Source organism: Manis pentadactyla, chromosome 9 (genome assembly GCF_030020395.1).
Source record: "Manis pentadactyla isolate mManPen7 chromosome 9, mManPen7.hap1, whole genome shotgun sequence".
NCBI lineage: Eukaryota > Metazoa > Chordata > Mammalia > Pholidota > Manidae > Manis > Manis pentadactyla.
The window spans coordinates 52,119,491-52,140,407 of NC_080027.1; the positions used below are offsets into that span (position 1 = coordinate 52,119,491).

The 20,917-nt window shown below is 48.3% G+C and overlaps 1 protein-coding gene across 16 annotated transcripts in view; it reads left to right on the forward strand.

Moving 5' to 3' along the window:
- Positions 1-20,917, forward strand: part of MICAL2 (microtubule associated monooxygenase, calponin and LIM domain containing 2) — a 220,942-nt gene that overhangs the window by 20,584 nt on the left and 179,441 nt on the right. For 10 of the 16 annotated variants that reach the window (XR_008999240.1, XM_057507388.1, XM_057507379.1 and 7 more), the window contains exon 2: positions 6,963-7,033. The exons of 3 other annotated variants lie outside the window; for them this stretch is intronic. The gene's annotated coding sequence lies outside the window, so the exon portion shown is untranslated. Of the gene's footprint in view, positions 1-6,962; positions 7,034-17,759; positions 17,825-20,917 lie in introns of all 16 variants that reach the window. 3 more of the 16 variants (XM_057507380.1, XM_057507381.1, XM_057507382.1) reach the window with 1 other exon arrangement.

The following is a 20,917-nucleotide window of genomic DNA, read 5'->3' on the forward strand; positions in this document are numbered from 1 at the left end:
AAATGTGGGACTAAACCTAGGGCTCCAGGACTGACTTTAATCTACACTTATCACACTTCAGAGCTGTTCCTTAAATGGAAGAATCTTGTTTTGCTAAACTCAATATTGGGTCATTACGAAAGTACCTACAATGTCCCAGCAGGTATGGGGAATACAAAGACCAGTGAGATAGGGAACTGCCATGAGGAGCTCATGTCCCATGGCCTCCTTTTTACCTGTTCTCCCTCCTGGGAACCTTGAGTGCCAGGGTGGCAGTGGTGACACTTATGTGCCTATGGCAGCATTTAGCTCCTGACGTCCCAGAGCTTAGGCAGAGCAATGCACACCTGGACTGGCAGAACACATCTGCCCATCGTATTGGGTTCTAGGCCTGCTGTGGGGAGAGGGGGTGGTTGGGCCTCCACAGTTGTGGCTCTTGGTTCCCTTCATGATTGTTGTGTGACCAAAGGAGTAGACACAGGTACACGCTGGGGTGTGGGCGAGAAAGATCGGGGTAGAATGGCCCCAAGATAATGGCTCAGGCAGCCCATCCCTCACTCAGGCCAGACCCCGTTTCTGTCTTCACCCAGCCTGGCAGTCTCTGCTGCCCTTCTCCAGCCACCTGCCTGGGTCATCCTTGCTTCCAGCTCTTTGCTTCAGAGTGTTTCTCTTCTTTTCCTTTGCCTTTCTCCATCCTCACTCTCAAAGGCCTAGATTTAGGCCCACCTACTTCTGAAAGCCTTGCTAAACTCTCTCAGCCAAAACTCCCCCTTCTTCCTCCATATGCCACCTGCAGGAGAGCCAGCAGCCCCCGGCTCAGCAGTTACATGTTATGTAATGTGTTTGGAGCACCTACTAGACAGCATGCAGCAGAGCAGAGACTAGGACTTAGGAGTCTGGCTGGCTTGGGTGTATGTTCTAGCTCCGATTCTTCTGAGCTGCGTGACTCTGGGTAGGTGCTTTGATATCTCTGAGTCTCAGTTTCCTCACCTTAGCTTGAAGATATAGTGCCCAGATAAGGATCTGGTGAAATCATCTACTCAAAGCACTTAGCACACAGTGCCTGGCTCATGGTAAATGGTTAACATGTGGCAGCCTTTATTATTCTTTGACATGTTATCTTATGTAATCTACACCCTAGCTTTATAAGGTAGACATCGTCCTCCAAATCGGAGCAAATGAACCTCGGTGCTGAAATGACCTGCCCAAGGTCTCAGGATATGTAGGCAGTGAGGCTAGCATTCAAGCTCAAGTGCTGGCTGGCCTCAGGAAGTACTGCTTCCCAAGTTCAGGCCTTTATTTCCTATGCTTTTTGGTATTCTTCATATTCCACACCAGGACATTCAGCAAATGCTTATTGAATGATCATTCCTGGCTGGCTTATAGGGAACCACGTTAGTGTGGGCAGGCAGTGGGACCCTTTGAGCATTCCCTACCCTTCCATGTTTCTAGCTGATCCAGCTTGCCCATGGATCCCTGCCAGTGTACTGCATACCACTCCAACACCAGGCAGTGCCACGCAGCATGCACCTCTTCACACCCAGCCAGAGAGTGTGAAACCTGACCATACCCACAGGGAAGTCAGCAAGTTCCTCTTTATTTATTTTTAAGTAGCAGACCATAAAACTATGAAAAAAGAAAAGTAAGGTAAATACCTGCCTGGATAATCCTCTGTGCCTGGGGCAGCCACTGCCTGAACCCAGCTGCTACAAAGCCAAGAGAAAAGCAGTTAGCTGGCAAGTGGGCTCTGGGTGGTGTGTGGTGTTGAGAAGTGTGCGTCCTGTGTGCGTCAGCAGGTGAGGCCTCTTGGGAATGACTTATTGAACCTCTTCACATGCATAGGTTCAGCCCGTGCCCTGCCAAGGGCTGGTTTTCTTGACATTATTGCTGTCTGGATGATTTTCACATTATTTCATATTGTGGTTTCCAGTTTTTCTCCAGCAAACATAGGAAGCTACCTCTTTCTTCTCCGCGGTCTTCTGTTGTATCAGCTGATGTTGGTACCTGCATAGTCCTCACCACACTGGTTGTTTAGGCTCTGCCTGTGCAGACCCTGGTGTTGGGCTCTTGGGGACCTGTGGAAGGAGGCAGCTATGTGTGCCAATTTGTGTGTCCACTCCACAGCTAATGCTGTAGAAGATGGGGAGGCGATCAGTGTGTTTGGGTTCTTTGTTTTTGCTGCCGGGGTGCAATTTTGATTTTTGTTTCTGTTTCTCTAAAATTCTTTAAAACACATCTGAAGGTGGAGCTTCTTTTCCTGGAGGGAATTGAGAGGATGCTGTAAGGCCTGAATGTACAGAAATAGACCATCTTTGGGTGCAGGCCTAGAAGGTGGCGAGAAAATGAGACATTGCTTAGCGCAGTGCTATGTTTCAGGCACTGGAGTTGTATGTTAGGCAGAAGATCTTGGGAAAGGTAACAAAAAAAGAAAAAGAAAAACAAAACACAAAACCTAAAAATCTCTCCATGGGATTCTGATACACATATTCTGGCCAAAACCAACAAATACATGTCGTCTCATAAACATTTAAGCTCTTAGAGATTAAAATAACTAATGTCCAGAGAAGGACACTTGTCCAACGACACAGTGTGGGTATTCAAGATGCCGCTTATCCTGTCAACACCTGAAGGCAGCCCCTTCCCCTGGGTGGCTGTGTCTGGGTGGGGGTGGAGGGCCAATTGTAGATGAGGGGGCAGTGGCACATTTCCATCTCCTTTGGGTGGGTCTGAGCACAGGTGTGTGGCATCAGAAGTGCCTGTGTGAGGATGAGGCCCCAGGCTCAGGGGTCAGAGTGTGCGGACGAGGCAGCACGAAAGGTGGACGAGGCATCAGGCTGTCACAGCGTGACCATGGAAAATTAGGCCTTGTGCTCTCTGAGCCTCAGATTCCTCAGCTGGAAAATGGGTTGGGTGAGCATCCACCTCCTAGGGCTGTGCTGAAGGATTATACCAGTGAAAGAGCCTGACATAATTTTAAGGGCTCAGACAGGTCATTTCTCTTTTCTGACTCACCCTCCTTCCTCTTCCACAAATAATTATTTCAAGTAGCTGCCTGTGTTTTTTTCTGCACCTCTGTGAAGTCAGTGCAAAATTGGCTTCAGTCTCCTTCTTTCTCTTCTTCCCTTTCCTAATGTTCATGGCAGGGGGCACCCACATCAGAGCCTGGGTTCCCAGCCAGGGACCATGGGACTGGGCTGTTCACTTTTGTGGTTCCAGCATGTCCCTCTCCCAGGAAGGGCATTGGTCCAGGGGCTTGCAGCAGCCTCCTCTCCTTTGAGTTTGTAGACACACCTTGCTGCACATGTTTGCTTTTCCCTGGCTGCCTGGGTCTCACTAAGAGCATGCAGCTGGCTTTTCTTCCTGGGTGGGATTCTGTGATTATAAAGCAGCCAGTTGTTGAATGCTGTTGTTACTTAGACCTCTTTTGGTTTCAAGTGATAGGACCCCAACTTGAATGGGCTTAACCCAAAATGGAATACCATGGAAGGTTCTAGGGGAGGCTCAAGTCTCAAAAGAGGTGCTGCAGAATTCAGCTCCAAGAAGAGAATAGATGACCTCTAGCATCCCCAGACCATCATCCACTACTTGGTGGGCTGTGGCTGCAGGCAACTCCCAGCTGACTCCACATAGCCTTCCATCCATCCCAAGAGGACCAGGCCTTCTCCAGGTTATCCAGATAGGAACTTGGCCCAACTTGGAGCACATGGATACCCTTTGTACCCAAGAATGTGGCCAAGGAGGGAAGATACCCTGATGAGCCTATTGAGTTCTATGCCCACTTTTGTGGCTGCAGAGTGGAGGATGGGGTGTATTTTGTATGAGAACAAAAAGAAAAGGATGCTAGTAATACTAATAATTAAGAAAAATACCAACCCACTTTTATAGAGTGCTTCTTTTGTACCAGACATTATTCTAAGGCTTTTGCCTACATAACTCATTTCATCTTCACACTCAATCCCATCTTACATGCCTTCAAGAAGCTCAGGCACAGAAAGGTTAAGCAAGGTTACTTAACTAGCCAAGAGGAGAGCTGGGATTGAACCCAAGCAGAGGACTCCAGATGTGCTCTTAACCACCCACTCTAATGCCGACGGTAATAACAGATGTCAACTCCAAGCTCTTTGAACTACACACTGGACTTTGTCTTTTACAGCATTATCTCATTTCATCTTCAGAACAGCCCCATGGAGTAGGTACTAACATTATTCCCATTTTTAGATAAGAAACTGAGGCTCACAAAGATAATGTGACTTGCACAGGGCCACCTAACTAAAGTGACAGAGCTGCAGTAGGAATCCAGGTTTTCCTGATTCTAGGGCTTGAGCTCGTGCCCACTTTGCTGGGCAGCCATTGCAATTCAGAGGCTTCTCTTGCTCTATCAGATGCTTGCCTGGCAATCGGATGACGAGCAGATCTGGGTCAGCATCTGAGCCTTCATCCTTTGTGCAGGCGCTTGGGTGTGGCGGCCTCTGCTTGGCTCATGCTGCTGAGGGGCCAGCCTTGTGGCTCTGAACTGGTCTGCATGTGTGTCACACTAACTCACACCAAAGGGCTCCTGAAGAAACCTTTAGTGCCCCTAAGCTTTGCATTTCTTCACCTCTCCATTCAGCAAATATTGCTGGAGTGCCTAGGGGGTGCCATGCCCTGTCCCAAGTGCTTGGGGTCCCTCACTGAAGACCCTGATCCTATGGAGCTAGGCTCAGAGAACAGTAGAGAGGAAGGTCCCCTGAGTTCCTCTCATGTCCCTTGGGACCCATGAGGCCGCTCTAGCTCACAGGGAACATGTCTTGTACCACCCAAGTCAGGTCCACAGGTGCCTGGAGACTTCATACATCTTTGCTTAGGACTGACATGGTGGCAAGTCCAAGAGGAAACATTGTTTTCTCATTCTGATTGATTAAAAAGGGAAACATAGTGTCAGGGAGCAAACATGGGCAGGGACCCAGACCAGCTCGACCCCGAGTCTGGGAGGCTGTGGTCCGTGCTAACGAGTCCCCAGGTGAGGCCCTTGGCTATGCCTTGCCTCAGTTTCACCTTCTGTGGTGGGGCTGCACTACCTGCCTCATGGGGGTACTGGGAGGATTCTCTGAGACAGCTCTGCTAACCCCTGTTGCAGTCCCTACACATCAGCTAATCCCTCGTCTTCCTTTTAACAACTGATTAGCTTCATAGGTGCATCTAAAAGTTTAGGCCCTTGGAGGGGACAGATAGATGGGATCCTTGGTGAGGAAATCACCACTTAGGCCAAGCTTCTTATTCTAGAGATGAGAAACCTGAAGCCACACAGAATGAGGGGAGGTGCTGAGCCCTAGGACCTTCTGGTATAGCAGAGTTAAGGGGAGCTCAAAGCCTGTTTGGCTATTGTTCAGACAGGGTCCAAGCTGGTTGGGGAGTGGCTGGATCACTGTGTGCCCAGACCTGTGTGGGAATCAGACCAGTGGGCAGCCCTTGTAGACTGGTCCAGAAATACCCACCTGCATCGTACCATGCAGATGACCGAAGCAGGACATCAGAGAGCCCCCCGTTTCCTGCTGTTGGCCTTGGCCACATCCCAAGCTGTGTAGGGGATTCTGCTCCTCAGGTCTGGGAAGCATGGGAAGGTCCTTGGTTCTCAAACCTGTTTAGACTAATGGTGGAATTCTGCACCAGGATGCTCAGCTTCCCTCCATACCCCCCACCGCACGTACATATATAAACACTGTACCCAGGGGCTTCCCTTGAGAAGCAGGGGGCAGATAAGTAGGAACCTCCAGCCTCTCTGAGCCTAAAGTCAGGCTGATAGAATGTGGGTGATGCGGGCCAGCCTGTTTGTCAGCCGTCAGGGGCTGGAGAGGTGGGGCTTGGTAATGATGATGATGACAGGGGTAATTGCAGCCTCTGCCAGGTGGCTGCCCTCAGACCTTGCCAGGCTGCTCAGGGTGTGTGGGCCCATCACAACTATGCCAGGACACCTCTCACCTCACCATGGTGGGAAAGCCCTCGAGTGCTGGGTCAGCCGGGCCTGGACATGAATCCTGCCATGCCATGGGGCCCTGGCAAGTGCCATCTACACTCAAGTCTCTGTTCTGTCAGTGTGGGGTCACTGAGACAAAGCCTTTCTGCTCTCTAACAGTGCTTGTTCCATGCGTGGCCAGTGCTCAGAAAATAGTAGTTTCTCTCCTGAGAATTCTGAACAATGAGTCCCAATTCACTGGCTCTAAATGCAGCTCTTTGTATACTAGAGAGAATACCTGTGTTTATGGTGGACGAGAAGACCCACTGCCGTGCTGAGCAAAGTGAGCATACAACACGAAGAATAGGTATTGCTCCTCATAGATCTCAAATTTCCCATCTGTTAATTTTTGCCCCCCTTGAGGCTACACCTTAAAAATTGGAACAGTGAAAGTAAATCCTTAGTAGTTTTGACACTTTGGGCTGTTTTTCAAACAGGTATAGAGGCATTTTCTACAAGAGCAGTAGTAAACAAATTATTTGGGTGGTCACTGGAAGCCAAAATATTAATTCATTTAGGAAACTCAGCCATGATCCGGTGGTCCACTTTTTAGCTGCCTGGTTTATTTAGTCTTCTGGACTTTTCCAGCTTAAGAAATACATCACGTTTCACATTGGTGACTTGTTTCCTGGTTTTTGCACCAGCTTGATTTACTTTCATCATATCCTAAGCTTAGAAATTCTGGCATTTTCTGTTTCTACTAAAGCAAATAGTAAAGCATAATTTTTTGGAGCTGTCTTACTTTCTCTGCATTTTGCAGAGCAGTGTGAGGAGCCCTGAGGGTGCCCAGGCAGTAGGGCTTCATCTCGCAGTTCCTTTCTTCTCATGCAAAATGTGGAGCACACAGAATTTCTCCGTCCATTTCCTCTTGTTAGGTAAAGTGTTACTATGGGGCAAAGGGCACAAACACATGGGGCCTCTTGGCAGGGAGATACGAGGCTGTAATTTAAGATAACGTAACTGACATTCATTGTCGGGCTCTTGTTTAAAGGAACATGGCAACCCGTGCATGGTTCGTCCTAGAAGGAGATGACTTCTGTCACTGCAGTGCCTAAGAATCAGGTAGGTCACAGTGATGGATCTCTTTTATGCCACTGAATTGATCTTGGGGGGGCCGGCTTCAGGCTTGGAAGGTGTCGGGGCGTTTGTACTCTTTCTTTAAGCCCAAGTGAATGTGACCTTCTTTGAAGAAACAATTGTTGGGGAAAGCCTGCATTTCCCCCTTCAGCCCTTTGTCTTTGCCTACAACTTCCAATGTTGCCCAGCCCTGCCATGCTCTCAGAGGAGGGAGGGAGGGAGGCAGGGATTGAGATGGACATTTGTTTGGGGACATGAAAGTCCTGCTTAACTCAGTGGCCTTTGATGGATGGAATCTCTGCAGCTTCTTCCCCTTGGTAAGACCAGCAGCTCGGCTGTCCTGACAGCAGTCCAGCTCTGATGATGTTTCAGTCTCTTGCTAGCCCAGATTTGTGTCAAGGCAGGAATCTGGCTAGGCAGCTCTGTAGGCAGTGACTTCTAAGCACTGGAGACAATTCATCCAAGATTTGGAAATGTGATTGCAGCATCTTCTTCTGCTTGGGTCCCATTCTGCGGAGAACAGACCAGTTTCCATCTTTCTATAGATCAGCAGCTGCATGAAGTTGTAGGGTCTGGAAGGCTTGGGGTAGGCAGAAATCAGCATGACCTGTTTTGACATAGTCACCCTCACGAACTATTGTAGGAGCCTTCTCACTGCTCTCCTGGCCCCCCTCTGTGTCCCCAGCTCTGTCCTCTGCAATGCCACCAGACCTTCTTCCAGGACGCGTCTGACTACCACTCTCCTGTTGACCTTCAGTGCCTGCTCCTGTCAGACCTCAGCCTTGTTTTCTGCCTCTGCTCTCTGGCCTGGCTCCAGTCCCACAACTCCTGGAACAGATTTCCACATCTGGGACATGCTGTTCCCTTAAGAAGCTTCCCCCACATCCCCAGGCGAAGCTGGTGCCTCCCCCTCCTCTACACTCCCATTGCACTTTGTTCAGACCTCAGATACGTCACTGGCTGAGTTTTGGTCTGTTCACTCATCTGTCTCACCCACCAGCCTTGAGGGGGAGGACCTGGCCTCCAACCTTCCTGTTTGAGCACCATCTCAAGAGGCACAGTTCTGGGCATGTGGCAGGGGCTCCGCAGCTGTTCATTGACCTAAGGAGTTCAAACCCTGAGGTTTCTTCAGGGTTTGTGGGTCATGATGCTCTGTCACAGTGTCTCATGGGAGACTCGCTCCCTGGGCGGGGTGGTCATATCATCCTCACTTACTCTGCAGACATGGAGATTGAGGGCTGAGCAGTCAGCTAACTGGCCCCAGGCTGTAGCTAGTAAGAACCAGGACAAATGCGTCCTGGGCCAGTCCGGTTCCTGTAAATACCAAATTTTATAATTAGAGCCCGAGAGATTATTTAGCACAAACCCCTTGTTACCAGATAAGGAAACTGAGGCTTGGCCTGAAGATACTTTCCCAAGGTTGCCTAACTAACTGGTGCCAAATGGAGAATCAGGATGTGGGCACTGGACTTCCAGTCTAGCATTCTTCCACTCCCCGCACCCCGCTCCTCTTTGCATTCACCGGCATTCATAAATGCCACCATTCTGCATTTATAGGAGGGTGGAGAACTTCCAGAATGCCCTGAGTTAGAGGGAACATAAAGATAAATAAAAACTGGCTCTGCCTCCAGGAGCTTCCCGGAGTATGAGCCAGGATGGCCTGGTGGAGGGAGGAAGGAGGGAGAGGGAGAGAGGAGAGCATCAGGGCCCAGCCCAAGGCTGGAACAGGGGTGCAGGCCCAGAGGAGGGGCAGCAGGTGGGCATGTCTGGGCACTTAGAGGCTGGCCTGGTACTCACCGAGGACCTCTGGGCTGAAGAGCCCATGTTGAGATCCTGACCAGCAGGATGAGAAGGGGTTGACTGGACCAAGAGGAAGCTGGTGCACTCATTCTGATTTGCAGTGTCTGGGCAAAGAGGTCCTGATCAGCCAGTCTGCTGTGGCCTGAGAATCCCTCTCTTTCCTGGAGAAACACAGAATGTAGAGTGAGTCCACAGAGGAGGGTTGGGCAATGGACAGTGAATTCTGCCATTGTCTGAAATGTGTATGGGGAAGGAAGTGTGGGCATTTCTGGCTTGCTCATTGCTATGGCGCTCCAATGAATTTTTGTTTTGTTTCTGACTGACCACACTTCCAGCTGGTCCTTTTCTCCTCCTCTCAATCTTTGGGCTTTACTGGGTCTCTCACTCAGTCCAGGTTTGATACAGGATAGGTAGGTCTTGGTTACTTTTTCCATTTTTTATTCTGCTCCTTCTTGCAACTTCTTGGACCTACAGACTGGGAGATTGGGATTGATCACAGGCTCCATCTCCCCTGGAAGGTTAAAATATACACTTGGCCCAAATTACAGGGAATATGATGTTTGCCAGAAAGGTACCTGGGATTAGTTCCCAAAATATGACCAGGTAATAAGCTTCTCTAGAGCTGGGGAAGTATGCAGAGTTATATCATTATTATTTACATATTAAGTTTACATTGCACTTTACATTTTATAAAGATTATTTCATCATCATAATGAAAACAGGAGAATTTACTCCCATTTTACAGATGAGAAATTTTTACCCTGCTCAAGGGCTGAACTGGGGACACAGCCCAAGCTTCGTGTTTATGAATTCCATGATCTTTCTACTTTACTAAGCTCCAACCATATGCAAATTCCCAGAAGGCCTAGGACATCAAAAGAACTGGATAAATATTTGTTGAATGAGTGAACTTTGGCTGTTTTTTCTGGGGGGGAGGGGAGAGGGACTCTTAACTGTAAATGGATCCTCTTTGGCAGCAAAGGAAACACTACTCTGTGAAGTACTTGAATTTCTCACCACGATAAGGAACTGCTGAGTTCCCTTCTTACCCGGCCTCACCTCCGGGAACTGGGTCACACAAACTGAATAAATAATTCCTTGAATCTCTCACTGAGAGCTTCCTCCTCCTGATGCCAAGTTGATCTGTCCAACATCGATCTTCGAAAGGTCCTGGCAGGGGCAGATCCTATTATTTGTTGTCATAAACCTTCAAATGGCCCATCCAACTGCCCACGAGGAGTACTCTTGGCCTAATCAGGTCAGACTACCAGCAGGTTAACTCGAGCTGCTCCTCTTCCTCACCAACCTCCTCTAGGGCAAGAAAGAGGGATCACTGTGGGTTATGTTAGATATTTAGCTTTCTATAGGGACAGGAAGGTTCACCTTTCCCTTCTTACTGACTTCTGAACTTCCCAAGATTGGCTGGAGGAAGCAGCAGATTGTGTTGGGTTGGGAAGAAATACAGGGGTTGGGGGTCAGTTATCAAAATATCTGTGGGGCCTGCTCTTTCCCTTAGTGACACTTGGGTCATTTTTCCTAGAGTTTGCAGGGGATCCAGTGACCTAACTAGGTCTTGACATCAACAGAGTGGATGAAAAGAGTGGTCTCAGACAAGGCCGACATTCTAGTGCTGGTTGTTCACAGCTTAGCTGCGAGGCCTGCCCCCAGATTTCTTTGTAGGAAAATAAGAAATCAACTTTCCTGGTCCCCAGGTATCTTATTAAGGAAATAAGGGAGGTGTACAGGGTTGGGCAGCATCTTGAAGGAGCCTCCCAGACCTCCGTGGTTCCCAGTGCTTTGCCGGGCTCCCACATGAGCGCCGTGGCCTCCCCCAGGTCACTTCCCTACGTGGCTGGAGCTCGCCTCTGTAGGCACTTTCCTCCTGGCCTTTGTAGCTTTGTCGCCTTCCCCTGCCCCACCCTGCGATATGCCTGAGTAGGTAACACTTGTCTGTTGCTGCCCAGGTCTCCTGCCAAGCAGGATGGGGAAAGTCTAATGGTTTGAAAGAGCCCTAGGGACCTAGGGAGTATAGGTTGGTAGAGGAGGGGAGGGGGAAATCCCTGGGTGAAAGAAGCCGGCCCAGATGATTAGGGAGGGACCTTGGGGACATCCAAGCTCTTGGGGGCATAAGGTTCCTGGACTCCATAGAGCTGTTTGCCCACAGGTAGTAGATGTATTCTTAAGAATATGTCCCCAGGTTTTTCCTCTTCTCCAGCCAGGCTCTGTGGTCAGCAGTGACCAGACACACTGGAGCAGTAAAGCTCAGAGTGTTGGTAGAAGGCTTCTCAGTGGCAGCTAAGAGACATCGCAGACAGACAACCAACACAAGAAGGGGGAGGGCTGGGGAAGGTGGATTTATCTCTAAGATTTATGATCTTAGAGCATTAAAGCTGGGAAGAATTTACAGATCTAATCCTTCTATTTTATTGGTAAAGAAACTGAGGCCAGAAACATGAATTAACCAGATCCATAAAGCAAGCTAGTGGTAGAACTAGGATTCCCCAGCGCTGGGGGTCATAAACATCATATGAAGCGGCTCACTCCCTAGAGCCATGCTGTGCCCTTGTCTGGACTCAGCCAGCACACTTTCTACTTCTCTCTTTGACCCTGAGCTTCACTGCCTAAGGTATTAGCAGAGCCCCACTGCTGCCTCCTCACTGGTTGTCAAGGACTGATAAAACCTGGGCGCAATGTCCTGGAGAGGTAGAGGGTCCTTCTCATGTGTGGGCTGTTTGACCTGGATTTAGTCACAACACTGTTGAGTCAGCATCATTCTGTTTTATGGTGTGTCTTGGGGTGAAAGATTAATTCAGGACAGGAAATGAAAGCTGTGAGAGCCCAGCCCCAGCAGCAGGAACCTCTTATGGTTTTGTCATTGAGATAAAAATCACCTTTGTTGCTAAGCAGGCCTTGTTCTGAGAATCTCAAACTAAGGCCATGGATTGAGTGCAGCCTGCACCATCTCTTGTTCTGAGAGAGAAGTGGGTTTGGGTTAGAGGCTAGCCACCCCATCACTATACTGATGGCACGTGAACCAGAACAGAAGCCATTCACTTTTCCCATAGGACTCTGTTTGGCTCGAAATTTCCTACTGAGCTCAAGGAAACGTACCTTAAGATCTTTCTACTGGGCAGGCACTGAGTTTATATATATTGCCTTGTTTGTTCCTTGCAGCAGCCCTCTGAGAGGTGGGCATGGCCATTTGTCATATTGAGGAGACAACTGAGGCAGACAACACAGGTTAGATAACTTGCCCATTCCCACAAGGGCCAGAGCTCAGACGCAGGGTATCTGACTCCGAAGGCTTTTCTTGTTCTTATTCCACATGGCTTCTCGTTGCACAGAGATTGGTTAGCTGGGACTACTTGGGCCAGGCATTGACCGAGACATCAAGCATTTATTATGGGACTTCCAATGGCCAAGCCCTGGGCCTGGTTGTGGGTATGCAAAGGTGAGGAAGACCTGTCCCTTTATTCCCAGGAGCTCGTGACCAGGCCTGGGGGCAGGACACATGTATTACAGAGTCACAGCCACCATTCTAAACATCATCATCATAGAGAGACACACCAAATGCTCTGGAAGCACCAGGAAGAGAGTATCAAACAGGGAACACAGCACCACCAGGTACTGTGGGACTCAGTATTGAAGGATGAATAGATTGCCAAGCCGAGCCAGGAGGCAGAGGGTTTTCCAAGTAAAAGATGTAGTGATACTTCCAAGAACCAAATGCAACTTTTTTGTAAGGAGGAATTATGTGCATGTTTTCTTCTTAGCCAAGGGAAAAGGAATGGAACTTTCTGTTGAGAGAGAAGCTGGAGGAGAGGGAGGGGCCTTGGAACCAAACTGTTAAGAGCTTTGTAAAGCCCTAATTTTGTGAGTATTGTTGAAAGAAACATCAGTAGGGACCAGCAAATATTCCCCAGATATGAATTCTCCAGGCATTGGAAGGACTTTCCCTGAAATGTACAAGGGGTTCATTTTTGGACAGTTTGTGTCCATTTTCTACATTTTGTGTCTCATTCACCAGTGGAGGTATTTATTGATGGTGCCAAGGCTTTGGGGTGGGACGGGCCAAGCTGACAGTTCATATTTAAAATGTCTTAGATTCCTCTTGCCAAATAAGCTGATAGCTAACACCCTTGTGAGTTCATGTGCAGCCTGTCCCTCCAGGGACTGGTGTGCATTCCAGACAGGGCCACATAATAGTTCTATAGGAGCCGGGGGTGTAGGGTGAGAAGGCTACTTAAAAATGAAGGCCAATGCAAATACATAGCTGTATTTAAGGATGATATTTACAAGGCAGAAAGTATCTGGGAAGTGAATCATTTGCCATCAGGATAAGCCAGAATCTTTACAAGTATCAACTCTTTAGAGTGGAAGGAGCAATGGTAAAGAGAGCTTGTTCTCCAGGAACTCATCTCTCCTCGTTGATGAGTTCCTTGCTGAGGTTTGCCCCAGCAAAGCCTTTGGGAAACAGCTGTGAGCCTGACTCGTCCTTTGTGGAGAGGAGGGGAGCAAAGAACCAGAGAGTAATTGGAGGCAGTCTTCTTGGTTTCATATCCCCCATCTTTTGCAAGCCCTGGGTGTCATTTCTTAATGACAAAAGAGAAAATCCTTTCTGGGACAATTGCTGCTTATTTTAGTGGATGTGTTTTTTGGAACATCAGCCCGAACACCAAGAGAGGAGTCCAGCATCTTGATTCAGCCGACCCGAAATTGTTAGGTTGGGATGGTGGAGGCTGGCTCCCTGTCTAACCACCACAGAAAATTCTCCAGCTCAGTCACACCTTCCATGGACTCTCCTCTGGAGCTGCTGTCCGAGGGTAGGGGGGTGGCTCACTGAAGGGCATTTTGACCACTAAATGGGGAGTGGTCAAGGCAGTCACTGGTTGTGGGGTGCTTATCCCAGCAACTCTGAGCTCACAGGAGCACAGCCTTTGAGGGACACCTGGAGAGTCAGGCATCCTTCCCAGAGCTCTCTGCCTCCCACACACGTCCGCATGGCCCTTACTGTCAGCTTCATGGCCTTAATCAATGGTGAAGTACAACCTGTCAAGCCAATAATGACCTCAAAAGTCAGCTCAGCAGTTGAGTGTACCTTAGGGACTGGTTATTCCCTGACTTATCACAGAGACCTTTCCGAATTTCTGCTGGGAGACCTTAACTGGTTTTATAGAGCTTTGGGAATATAGTTCCCAGGAGGTTGCACAATAAGGAAGTGGCTTAAACTGCCTTTCTCACTTCTTCTCAGATATTTGAACTGCCTCCTGTTAGCAGATTTGACACGGCAGAGATGCCCTCAGGCGGGTCCTCCTGAAGTGAAGACATTCTTTCTCAGTGCTGTCTCACATAGTCAGTCTCTGGCCTGCTCTCTGTCCCTAGGTGGCATCTGAGAACTGTTAAGCTGTGTTCATTCACATTGCCTAGCACATGGTAATCAATACCTGTGGGATGAATATATGAATAAATAAACAACCAGGAGGTAAATTTTCCGACAGAACAAAGCGTCTGGGCCTGAGGGGCCTGAGAGCTGTCTGTGATCCAGCACCTTCCAGGAAGGATCCCTTCAGTCCTTGGCACAAAGGGAGTTACAGGTCTCCCATCTCCAAGGCGGGGCCTGGAGGGAGGGCCAGATGATCTCTGATCCACATCCAGAAGTTCCCTCACTCAAGACTGTAAGTCCCATTTTCAGACTTAAACAACCTAAAACAATAAAATGCTGGTCTCAGCGGAAGCAGGGTAGAGTCCATTCTGCTGGCTACCCCAGCTTGCCCAGCCCCCCACTACTTGGCTGAATGTCCTGGGCTTGGACATGTCTCCCATGAACCTCCTGATGGGTGTCCTTGTTTTGTCATGCTGCTTCCCTTCTGCGCAGGGGACTTCACCCTTAAATCACAGCCCCAGCTTCCCAAGTAGGTTGGCATGTCAGTAGGCTTTGAACAGCCCACTGGGCTTTTCTGACTCAGGCAGGGCTCACCTGCCCATTGCAGGTGCACACACCTGCTCATAAAGACTGAATGCAGTTTACAGGCCCTTGTGTAGAGATTGGGGTGTGGGCATGGCTGCTGGACTGCTGGCTGGCTGGCTGGCTTAATGGAAGGAGTGAGCAAGCAATCTCCCCTTCCCCTGCCACGGGCACACCCACACAGAGGCCAGCCAACTGCTGTGATCTAGTGAGGTATTAATTATATTGCTAATATCATTAATGACAATATAAACAATACAACATGTAATTGCATATCTAAAAATTGATCCTGAAATTAAAGGTCTATAATTCAAATAAAAATTTTGGGAAATCTTTTAAGTAAACTTTAAAAGTAGTACCATGTGTGCTACTCCATTCCTCCTGAAACAGATTTTTGCTGGTAAACATCCATTCATTCAACAAACTCATACTGCCTGCCTTTGGGAGTACACACCACACTGGCACTGGAATTACTAAGATAAAACTCAATAGTCAAAAAGGGAAATAATACAAAAAGTTGAATTATTCACATCTTTAAATAGTGATTGAATGCCAATGGTACTAAGGCCTCAGCTGAGTACTCTGGGAAAGAGAAAAGAAACAAAAGACACTGGCCTTTTCCTTAAGAAGTTATACATTAGTTGTCCAGACAAAATTGATGTCCAAAAAAGGAGTAGGGGTCAAGGCTAAATGAAGTGCCAAATAGTCTGGCTATGCCCTATGTGACTCCTGTGTTACCACTGTCTGTCCCCCACCAGATGGTACCTTCTCAGAAGCCAGGACACAGAGTGCCTAGTGAGGTCCTGGTACAGGGAGGTTCTCAGTAAGTGGAATGAATGGAATTGAATGGGGTTAGTGATTCCCAAATCTGGCTGGTCCACAGAATTCCCTGAGGAATTGAAACATTTTTCTCCTTGGACCTCAGGCTGCAGAAATTCTGGTAGGCTCTGGAAGCTGTATTTTTGGACACATCCTGGTGAATCTCCCATAGAGCCAGGTTTGGTGGCCTTTGGCAGGGACCACAGGAGTTAGAAGAATGCACGGGAAAGAAAAGTCGGTGAGGGGTGGGGAAGCTTTGTACCTGAAAACCCAGCTCATCCCTTAAGATCCAGCTTGGTGCCATTTCTTCAGTGAATTCCCCTCCAGGCTGTTGGTCACTCCACCTCCTGTCTCTGTATCCACATGTCTTGGTACTGGCCTCTACTGTGGCTTTTGCCAATAATTGTTATTTATTCCAAAAAAGTTTCTAATTGAAGTATCAATGACACAATATTATATTAGTTTCAGGTGATTCAACCATCGTGATTAAGACCGTAGTGATTCACTATTTATATACATTACTAAATGCTCACCAGGCTAAGTGTAGTTACCATCTCTCACCATACAAAGTTATTACAGTATTATTGAGTATATTCCCTATGTTGTACCTTTCATCCCTGTGACTTACTTATTTTATAACTGGAACTTTGTACCTCTTCATCTCCTTCACCTGTTTTGCCTATCTCCCCACCTACCTCCCCTCTGGCAACCACCAGTTTGTTCTCTGTGTTAATAAGTCTGTTTCTGGCTTTGTTTTTCTATGTTTATTGCAGCATTATTTACAACAGCCAAGTTATAGAAGCAACCTAATTATCCACCAATAGATGAATGGATAAAGATGATGTGGTATATATATATGCCATTTGTGAGAACCTAGATGGACCTGAGGGCATTATGCTATGTGAAATAAGACAGAGAAAGACAAATACTACATGATTTCACTTACATATGAATTTAAAAAACAAAACAAATAAAAAAATACCAACAACTGTTATTTAAATGTGACTCCATGAATAGACTGTGATGCTCCTATGGGAGACAGTGCATGTAGGTTTTCAGTTAGTCCTATGGGCCTGACTGTGCTTCAGAGGATGGGTAAGACTTGAGCAGGGGTGGGAGGGGGAAGACAGAGACACAGCCACAGGGGAGCCCTAATGCCATGGGAACTGAGCCTAACAAGGAAATGGGGGTTGCATGGGGGATGCTGATGAGCCCATCCGGGGAGCTGGAACTTACCCAGTGGAGTGTAGGGCACCCTGAGGATGTTATGAATGGGGCAGAGGTGGTGGGGGCAAGGTGGGAAGGGGAAGACAGGAGGAGGAGACTAGTCAGGAGGCTCCTGTGTGATTCTGCTGGTGGTTAGAGACAGAGCAAACACAACTCAAGCTACCACAGGGCCCCTGAGTTGTGTGGCTGCTCTTGATTACATCTTACCAACAAGCAGTGATTACTAAGTATCTCCATTTTCAGAGTCACAGGTGCCAGGCCTGGGGCACGAGGGAGCCCAGCGGCAGGGAGGTGGGCAGACCCCCAAGTAGACCAGTGCAATAGGATGTATGAAACCATCGTTGGGAGCCCACAGGGTACAGTGTGGGAAGAGGGGGTGAGGGGAGGCCAGGTAAGACTTCAAAGAAGGACAGTGCATCCAAGAGCACTGCTCAGCCCGGAGTCATTGCGTCTCATTCTCATGTAGCCCAGTGGGGTCAGGACTGTTATTATCCCCACTCCGTGGATGAGTAAACTGAGGTTCAAAGAGATTAGGTAACTTACCCAGGCTCACAAAACTAGTAAGTGGTGGGTCAGGTTTGTAACCAGTCTGCCTGACTCCAGAGTCCAAACTGGGCCCCCTGATACTCTGCTGTTTTTGATGGTTTAGCTTCAAAGCTGCTGGGATTTCACCAAGTGAACAGGGTCTAGAGGGGTATTCTAGATGGAAGGACCAAAGTAAGCAAAGGCACAGGAGGGAGGCATGGAAGAGTATGGTTTATCGGGGAACTGCAGATGGCTCAGTGAGTCTAGAGTACAAAGGGTCAGGGGCCACAGTCGGGCGGGTTGGAGAGCAGGCATGGGTGAGGCATGGAGGTGTTTTTCTGTTACTTCACTAAGAGGTTTGGTCTTCACCCTCAGGACTGTTGGGATGCTGCTGAAGGCTTTGAAACAGGAACGGAGCCCGACCGACGTGCACTTCTGATGTAAATATCTCTGACAGCAGCTTGAGAAATAGGCTGGTGTATTGGAGGGAGGTGACCTGGAAGCAGGAATCCATTTGTGAGATTTTGAGAGTTCAGGTGAGAGCAGGGAGGACAGACGGGGCAGTGGATGGGGCTATTGAGGAGGCAGGACTTGGTGACTGGCCGCTCCGAGAGGTGAGGGAAAGGGAGCAGAGGAGGGGACCCCAAGGTTTTGGCTCCACGGCCTGCATGCGGATGGCGCTGTTCACGGAGGTTGGGAAGTGGGGGAGGAACAGGTTGCTGGGGGAGGTAAACTGACCACATGTGGGATCTCTGTAAGAGAGTCTGGGGAAATGAGTAATTGGCCTTGACACACGGGCCTGGAGTGTAGTAGGGAGGTCCACGTGAGAGGGGTAGCTTGGAAGTCATCAGGACACAGATATTGGCTGAACTACAGGAGTGCTCAAGTCCTTGAGAAGGAAAGGAGGGTGAACCTTGGGAGAGCAAAGTTTCAGAGCATTTAGAGAGAGACAAGTCTGTGAAGACTGAAAATGAGAGAGACTGTGAGCAGGATAAGATCTGATCAGGGTGACTGGATTTAGTGATGACCTTAGTGATGCATGGGGTGGGCTACATGCCTGAGTGGGAATGAGACTGTGGTGGACTGAAGGGTGAGTGTAGGTGCGGCAGGGAACACTGCCCGGAAACCTAGGTGGTGAAGGGAAGGGGGAAAAGTGCCCATTTTGTTTTCTCTGGTAAAGCAAATAGAGATTTAACTATGGCTGAATTTGTGCACATTTTTCAGGCTGACTCCCTGTTGATAAGTTCACACGTCAGAATAAAACAAGAAACTTCTGTTGGGCAATGAATTTTTGGGGGGGATGGTGGTTGAAAAATGTGGTCACATGGCACGAGTCTTCCAAAAGTCTTCCAAAGACTCTGTGAGACGCAGCTGGTCTGGTCTGCGTGCCTCTTGGGGCAGGGACCGCTCTGGGGTCAGCCCTGGTTCCTGGGCGAGGTGCTGTGCGCAGAAGGAGCAGACATTGCCAGAAATCCTTTTCAAGTTCACTTTGTCGTGACTTCTGTGCTTTCTTCCCAGCATCCCTCTCTGTCCTCTAGACTAATTAGGAGTCAAGTCCCTGAGGCCTAATTCCAGCAAGTCAGGAGATGTAGTGCCATCCGGACACAAAGGATCATCTGGGGAATGACTTTAAGGGTGTGCTGGGCAAAGACGCAGTGGAAAATATGCTTTCAGCTGCCCCATCTCAGCATAAGGTAGACTAAGGGAAGAGGAGCTGCCCTCCCCACCTATGTGACAATATACCAATTTCTGCCTTGATCTGGCTGGGGTCGCCTTGAGCTCGAGGTGGTGGGAGTACGGCAGAAGACACTTAATGAGCACATTGGTGAGCCCACGCCATGAGAGGCGCCTTCATTTAATTCTCATGGGGACTCTGTGTTTTTTATGACTTGCTCAAGGGAGTGCTCAGTGACTCAGAGTCCGTGTCGTTCCCACCACACCACATCTGCTTCTAGGGACTCGGGAGCTGAGGGCTCAGGGCAGTTATTGAAACCAAGGAAATGACTAGCTGAGCTGTCCTGTTCTCCTGTCTTTTTCCATTTTCAAACAAGGAAGGGATATAGATTTTCAACTTAGGGTATATATGTATAAGTGTGTGAGTGCTTATATAGAGGGGTAGACAGGCTCATTTCTGGGGGTCAAGCAACTTTCCCAGAAGGAGGTCTTAATGGAAGGTATAAAATGACAGACTGGTTGTTTTGGAAGTCAGCCTCCCACACTGGTCATAGTGAAAGGGATGTTAATTCCCATGTGATCAACCTTCTTACTGGGAGGGAATGCTTGTTGACACGGGCCAAATTGGGCATACCCACCACTCTGTGGTTTACCTACTGTTGCTTCCCGCCTAATAGATAGAGCCGTAATTGCCTACACGTTCTTCAAGTTTTCTTCTCACATATGTGAAGTCCAAATGTTTCTGTTCACAGAGGGCTTTCCCCCAAGTGGGCACCCAGGGGGCCTGGCTCCTTCCTTCTCATGGCTTCACCACCTTCCACATGTGGTCTCTAAGGCTGCTGTGATCTGGCAGAAGCAGAAGGAGCACAGACATCACCGTGGGAGGTTCTTAGGGGTCAGTGGTAGAAGTTGTCTGCATCACTGCTGCTCACAATCCATTACCTAGAACTGGTCATGTGGGCTCACACGGCTACAAGAAAGTCCCAGGAGGAAGGAGTGATGTTTCTGACGAACAGCTAACCTCTGACATACTCACCAAGGCTTGATAGCCACATCTCAGCTGAATGTTTATTGCCATATTAGCCCTGCCTTTATCTGATACCGCATTTGAGGTCTCATTCCTACAGACCCTAGCATTTTTGAGTATCAAGAATTAAAGGGTCTAGACCAGAGCCCATATCCCTGATGTGGTGTGTAAGGCAGCACTTGTATACTTTTGGCTCCATCCACTTTGTGGGGGAGGGATATAGTGTGGAGGTTAAGGATGTGGGCTCTGAACTGTGGTTATGGAGCTTCAAGTCACAGGTTCATGACCTCTGGCCATGTGTTCTAGGGCAACTTGCTAGCGTGTCTAATTTTTTGAAAAGTGGGAATATAATAGTATCTAACAATGCCTTGGTTTGTTACAATGATTAACTTCTTTAATACATATAAAGCTTTTAACACATTGCCCAAGACTTCATAGATGCTCATTAAATGCCAACAATTATGTTCCCAAGAATGGAACATCCATTCATTCCTCTAGCACATACTATATAGAGAAGGTCTTCTGCTAGGATCTGGAAGTAGGGGAGTAAAAAATTAATTTCAGCACAGAATAACTTATTGTAGTTGAGGTAAGTACAAGATACTATGGGAGGGATCCAATCCATTTTGGGAAGGGGTCAGGGTTAGGGAGGTGGAGAGTGTCTAGGGGAGAGGGGCCTTGAAGGATAACTAAGAGTTAGTGGAGCAAGGATTTGCTTACATCCACATGCCCTGCTTAACAGCAGTACATATGGTATACAAATATCAGACTTGTTTTTTTTTTTAAATGGAGAAGATTCTTTGCCTTACAACAGAATTCTCCAATATCAAAA